Raw genomic sequence first — 7539 nt, forward strand, 5'->3', positions numbered from 1 at the left:
TTTTACCCTACAGATTGCATAAACTAAGCATTTTATGTATTAAAATTTTCGATCCTTTTGATTGTAAATAATTTTAATGCTGTTACACTATTTTTACATGTTTCAAGCCCAGTGTCTGGTGCAATTGTTAATCCTGTAGCAACGCGTGGACAAAGTTTTCTAGTGATTTCTATGTTTGATTCTCTCCTCTAACATTATTCCTATATTAAAATTACATTTCACGTGATAAAGATTGTCTGTTGCAATATTGATTTGGTTCTCCCTGGATTCCTTACAAGAAATCTTGAATTAAATAAAGATAGTCTGTTGCGGTGATTTAATCGTCAAGTTGCATTACCTTATAGTTGAATTCATACAATACGTAGATTAAGTAAATCCCATAAGCAACAATCAGTGCATTGACCACAGGCTTGATTGGGAATCTCTAAGCTCTCAAATGAATTGTTTTTCGTCTATTCCCGATAATTACTAGTATAAAGGTCAAATTTCTCAATCAAGCTAGGCACAGTCGCTATACCTCTTCTTCTCAATCAAAATGGTAAGAGCTTCTCAAATGTCGCTAATGTTCGAGATCCAAATTTCTTTCCTTGCTGTAATATTTACTTGTCTGGTCGCCCCAGGTATCCTTGTTATATACTGGATGAGGCACACTACCAGTACAACTGTTAGGCTACCCCCCGGACCATGGAAGCTGCCTCTCGTCGGAAACTTGCATCAAATGGCTGCCAGCTCTTTATCCCATCGCTGCATGGCAGACTTAGCCAACAAGTACGGCCCTGTCATGCACCTAAAACTGGGACAACTCTCGGCCATAGTCATTTCATCGCTTGAATTTGTTCAAGAGGTGTTGAAGACGCATGATGTTGCTTTCTCACAACGGCCAACGTTTCTTGCTGCTGAAATCGTGAGCTATAATTGTTCAAGTCTCATATTTTCTCCTTTTAATGATTTTTGGAGACAAATGCAAAAGATTTGCGTGCTGGAGCTCCTAAGTGCAAAACGCGTAGAGTCATTTGCATCAATAAGACTAGAAGTGGCATCAAATCTTGTTCAATCAATTTCCTTATCAGTGGGTTGTTGGAAATTTTGAGTAGAAATTTCATTGTTCCACATTGGTCACTACCAAAAGGTTTCCTCACTTTATAAGGCTTTGTCCCTTATAGAAAGTGATTGGAGTGATAAACCTTGGACAACAAAATTGGGTTCACCTTTGGAGTTGGGCTTTGGAATATACTAATTCATTAATAATTAATACCCTATAATTAATTATCAAAAGATGGGCTTAGGGCTCGGGCTTTAATAATTAAATATTTTAATTAATTATTTTCGGATTTAATTAATTTTGAATTTAATTAATTAATTAATTTTATTATTATTTGATGAAAGAATGCAAAGCAAAGCACCCCTATGGAGAATATGTCTCCCAACAGACACATCACATTCTCATACCTGTTACGAACAGGCATACACCTACTATATATACATCCATCTACATGACATTTAGAACATCGAAAATATCAAATTCTTTTGATGTTGGATGCAAGTCGAAGAAAAATAAAGGCAATGTCATATCTCAACTTGAATATTCTCAAGTAATTGGAAGTCTAATGTACTTGATGAATTCAACTAGGCCCGACTTAGCTTATGCAGTAAGTAGGCTTACTAGGTATACAAGTAATTCGGCACAAGAGCATTGGGATGCTTTAGTAAGAGTGTTAAGGTATTTGAAAAATACACTTGGCTATGGATTACACTACGCAAAGTATCCACCTGTTGTAGAAGGCTTTAGTGATGCTAATTGGATTTCTAGCACTACAGAATCCAAGTCGACAAGTGGATATGTTTTTACCTTGGGAGGTGCAGCAATATCTTGGAAATCCTCTAAACAGAAATGTATAGCTCGTTCCACCATGGAGTCAGAGTTTATAGCTTTAGACTTGGCTAGAGAAGAAGCCAAATGGCTTAAACATTTTCTGGAGGATATTCCAGTATGGCCAAAGCCTGTAACTGCTATATGTATACACTGTGATAGTATGGCTGCGCAATCAAGGGCAAAGTCATGTATATAATGGAAAGTCGCGACATATCAAGCGTCGGCATAATACTCTTAAGAAGTTGCTCTCCAATGGAATAATATCCATTGATTATGTGAAGTCAAAGGAAAATATAGTTGATCCCTTGATAAAAGGTCTACCAAGAGAGCAAATATTATTTACATCAAGGGGAATGGGTCTCAAGCCAATTCAATGAATCAGACTGGGTGGAAACCTAACCTAGCTGATTGGAGATCCCATGGTCTAGGTTCAATAGGCAAACTGGTTGAGTTTAATTCAAAAGTTGAACACACAACTTACCCATTCTTATGATAAAATGTGTGTTGTCTGTTGAGTTTGAGGGGTTGTGTTTTATACATTTAATGACATTAATATCTTGTTATCAAGAGGAATATGGGAGACTATTCTTAATTAATGTCACCTATATAGGAGTAAATGGGGTTGAATTTATGAGAATTGAAATGGTTAAATTCTCTAAAGCTTCTACAAAATTCAGGATCTGTTTAGGGCCAAAATGAACACAACCGTATGAATTGACGTGCGGCAGACATGATATGTGTGTAGCATATTGTCTCGGTTTACTGCTGCAGTAAACAGTTCAAGATCTTCCACATCCACTGCGTCACCAAGTAAACCCGATATGTTTTCACTAGGGTTAGTTCAAGTCCAAATGACACTTCACCCCGATGCATATCATGTCTATTCTCTCTCAGTTTTAGGCAGCCTAGTCATACATTTGCATTCAAATGTGGGATGTTATGAGTAAATTGGTGGTGTTTGAATGAAATTTCAACTCAAATGTAGGTTATTGTTGGAAATTTTGAGTAGAAATTTCATTGTCCCACATTGGTCACTACCAAAAGGTTTCCTCCCTTTATAAGGCTTTGTCCCTTATAGAAAGTGATTGGAGTGATGGACCTTGGAGAACAAAATTGGGCTCACCCTTATGGTTGGTCTTTCGTGTGTACTAATTAATTAATAATTAATATAGTGGTTAAAAATTCTTGTTAATACTTGCACTTCTTTCCCAAGGCCGCACGGGCAATAATGATGTTTACCATAGAGAAGATCATTTCACTAAGATTGAACGGGTGACCCTTGTTAGATAAATATCAACAATCAGTGATAAACTTATGTATGCTAATAAATAATAAATACGAATAAATATATTAACAGAGTATGAACAATACGAAATAATATTGAACAAACAAATTAAAGATCAAGGTTTGGGTACCGCAATGTCCTTGAAATAGATATTTCATCCCTATTCAGTGCTTGTAGTTCTATGGACATCTACCTCACTAGGATTCAACGATTTAAGTTAGAATTCCAACACCGGAAAACTGACTTCTGGTGAATTTCTTTGTGGTTCTCTCAATAAGAATGTTTAGGAATGTTGAAGAAGAATTTGATATCTTCTATGTTAAAAAAAGTACTTAATTTGTTTACTTAATGAACTTTTAAACTAACTTAATCAACATATCAATTTTAATCAAGAAAGAAAGAACATAAGTTTTGAACATTAGTCTTTACAAAAGATTAGAATTTTTTTCTTTTAAAAAAAAAAAAACTTGATGCTAGATTACATATTCAATTTAATTCCTTAAAGTCTATTTTTATTAAAATTTATATTCTATTTTTATTATTTAATATGTATTTACATTTAATGTCTCCACATTAAAATTTTAATTTTATTAATATGCACATATTAGTTCTTCTTTCAATTATAAATGAACATAAATGAGAAAATATTAAAAAAAGTTACTAAAACATAAATTAGTAAAATCATTAACATATAATTAATTATCAAAAGATGGGTCTTGGGCCTTGGAGCTCGGGCTCTAATAATTAAATACCTTAATTAATTATTTCAGATTTAATTAATTATTTTTAATCAATTAATTAAATTTTTATTATTTTATCAACAGACTCATCATTTCGGAAGGAGTCTAAAGAGTGATGAAAGAATGCAGAGCAAAACACCCCTCTGTAGAAGATGTATCCCAACAGACACATCTCATTCTCATACCTGTTGCGAACAGGCATACATCTACTATATATACATCCATCTACATGACATTTAGGACATAGAAAATATCAAATTCTTCTTCAACATTCCTAAACCTTCTTACTGAGAGAACCATAAAGAAATTCGCCAGAAGTTAGTTTTCTTGTACTGGAATTCTAACTTAGATCGTTGAATCCTGGTGAGGCAGATGTTCGTAGAACTACAAGCACTGAGTAGGGACGCAATATCTGTTTCAAGGACATTACGGTATGCAAGCCTTGATCTTTAATTTGTCTGTTCAATATTATTCCCTACTGTTCATACTCTGTTAATAAATTTATTCGCATTTATTATTTATTAGCATATATAAGTTTATCACAGATTGTTGATATTTATCTAACAAGGGTCACCCGTTCAATCTTAGTGAAATGATCTTCTCCATGGTAAACGTCATTATTGCCTGTGCGGCCTTGGGAAAGAAGTGCAAGTATTAACAAGAATTTTTATCACTGCTCAAGGATACAATTAGGCTTGGAGCAGAATTTGTTGTGCCAGATTTTTTTTCCCTTTACTCAAATTCCCCCGTTATGTCATAAATTTAAAGCCTGCCGTTAAGAAAGTACACCAGAAAATGGACAAGATCCTTGATGAAATCATCAGCGATCATAAAGTGAAAAGGAATGAGGAATCAGCTGCTGGAGATGACCATCAAGAAGATATAGTGGATGTGCTACTGCGGCTCCAGGAGTCTGGTGAGCTCCAGTTTGATCTCACAACCACCTAAATCAAAGCTGTCACCCTGGTAATTAATCAACACCATTTCATACATACATCAACCTTTTAATTCTAAAAAAAAGATGAGTTTTAGACTATAACCTTGTGTAAGATTAAAATCTAATTTTAGCCCCTCATACATTTAATCATCTCATTTATTAATTATATTTTGATGTTTTATTTCTTCCTATTTTTAATGTATTAATTACATTTAATTTTCATTTTTATTTCGTTCATCATAATATATTATGATGTCTACATTTAGCTAAACTAATTTTTTTATATAATATATTCCGATACAATTTTTATAATCTTCATATAGGTACATTAACTGATTTGACATATTTTGGTGTTTGACATATTTTGGTGTATCCATCGATACAAATATATAGATACATTAATTCAATATAATACATTTCGGTACATACATTTATGTTCATTATAATATATGTCATCGGTACAAATATTTCGGTACACTTATGTATTTACATATTTATGTGTTACTAATTTTTTTTAATATTTTCTCATTTATGTTCATTTATAATTGAAAGAAGAACTAATATGTGCAATAATAAAATTAAAATTTTAATGTGGAGACATTAAATATAAATACATATTAAATAATAAATGTCACATCCCAGCCCGAGTCCCCACCACATTCTAGGCTCGACTCTGCCGTAGCACGATATTGTCCGCTTTAGGCCCCGGCCATGTCTTCACGGTTTTGTTTCTGGGAACTCACACGAGAACTTCCTAGTGGGTCACCCATCATGGGATTGCTCTCGCATGAACTCGCTTAACTTCGGAGTTCCGATGGAACCCGAAGCCAGTGAGTTCCCAAAAGGCCTCGTGCTAAGTAGAGATGAGAATATACATATAAGGCTTACAAGATCCACTCCCTTGGGCAATGTGGAATGTTACCAAATTATCACATCCCGGCCTTGGCCCCTACCATATCCCAGGCTCGACTCTGTCATAGCATGATATTGTCCGCTTTAGGTCCTGACCACGCCCTCACGGTTTTGTTTTTGGGACTCACTCGAGAACTTCCCGGTGGGTCACCCATCCTGGGATTGCGTTCGCGCAAACTTGCTTATCTTCGGAGTTCTGATGGAACCCGAAGCCAGTGAGTTCTCCAGAGGCCTCGTGCTAGGTAGAGATGAGAATATACATATATAGCTTATAGGATCCACTCCCCTTGGCGATGTGAGATGTTACAATAAAAATAGAATATAAATTTTAATAAAAGTAGACTTTAAGGAATTAAATTGAATATGTAATCTAGTATCAAGTTTTTTTTTTTTTTTAAATTTTTTTTTAAATTCTAATCTTTTGTAAAAACTAATGTTCAAAACTTATGTTCTTTCTTTCTTGATTGAAATTGATCTGTTGATTAAGTTAGTTTAAAAGTGCATTAAGTGAACAAATTAAGTACTTTTTTTTTTTTTTTAATTTTTTTATATAGGACTTGTTTTCTGCTGGAAGTGAGAGTTCAGCAACTGCAATAGAATGGGCAATGGCTGAACTTTTGAGAAGTCCAATAGCAATGAAACAAGCACATGCCAAGGTACGCCAACTTGTCAGATGAAAGGGGAAGATTGAAGAGGCAGACATTAAGAAACTCGACTACTTGAAGTTGGTCATAAGAGAAACTCTACGATTACACCTTCCTCCTTTCATCCCAAGACAAGCAAGCCAAAAATGCACTATTAGCGGGTATGATATACCAACTGATGCGACATTCTTCATCAATGCTTAGGGAATTTGGAGAGACTCCAAGTATTGGGAGGATGGTGATTGTTTTCTGCCGGAGAGATTCCAAGGCTCTTCAGTTGATTTTCGAGGGTCCAACTTCGAATTGCTTCCATTTGGGGGTGGCAGGAGAATTTGTCCAGGCATATCATTCGCAACCGCAGGAATTGAACTTGCGCTTTCTCATCTGCTCTACCACTTTAACTGGAAACTTCCCAATGCAAATGGCAGTGGCAATGAGACAAGGTTATCAGAAAAGCTTGACATGATTGAATGTAACAGATTGAGTATTAGGATGAAGAATAATTTGTATCTCATAGCCATTCCTTTCATTTCGTCATCGGAAATGAATTGAAATGCATGCATTGTTGGAACTAGCAGACACAAACCACAACTAAGTCTTAACAAGTGTTTGCGTTTTCATGTCATGTTGTGTTGTCCAGAAGAACAGTTATGGAAATTGGCTTATATGATCATGTTACAAATCGATGAAGTTCTCAAAATTAAATATCAATGATGTATTGATTATATATTGACAAACATGTCGATCAAATATCCACCGCACAAGGAGGATTCTTTAGGATCGTTGGTGGTGGGCAAGGTGGCAAAGGGTGGGTCATAGGAATTGTCAATGAATTTCCAAAGGTCATGGCCTTAGAGGAAGGGCTTGGTTTGACGAAGCCCCCAGAAGATAGTTTGATTCAAAAAGCGTGATGAAGAAAGCCGTATCTTGAAATTTTAACATTAAAGTTGTTGTATTAATATTGATCCATACACAAAAGTGTGAAATTTTTTATTTTTGTTTTTAAAATTGAAGGAGAGAAAGGAAGAGAGAAAATCAGATATGTTATTTTTTATTTTTTTTAATATTTTTTAAAATTAAAGATGTTAAAATCACCTGTAGGTGAGGTGTAAACCAAAAACAGCAAAATATTGTTTTGTAAAATTACG

At 34.7% G+C, this 7539-nt stretch overlaps 1 pseudogene; it reads left to right on the plus strand.

Moving 5' to 3' along the window:
* The first annotated feature begins 553 nt into the window (after positions 1–553).
* Positions 554–6943, plus strand: LOC137712661 (desmethyl-deoxy-podophyllotoxin synthase-like; annotated as a pseudogene).
* Positions 6944–7539: the final 596 nt, after the last annotated feature.

The sequence above is a fragment of the Pyrus communis genome, chromosome 13 (genome assembly GCF_963583255.1).
Source record: "Pyrus communis chromosome 13, drPyrComm1.1, whole genome shotgun sequence".
NCBI lineage: Eukaryota > Viridiplantae > Streptophyta > Magnoliopsida > Rosales > Rosaceae > Pyrus > Pyrus communis.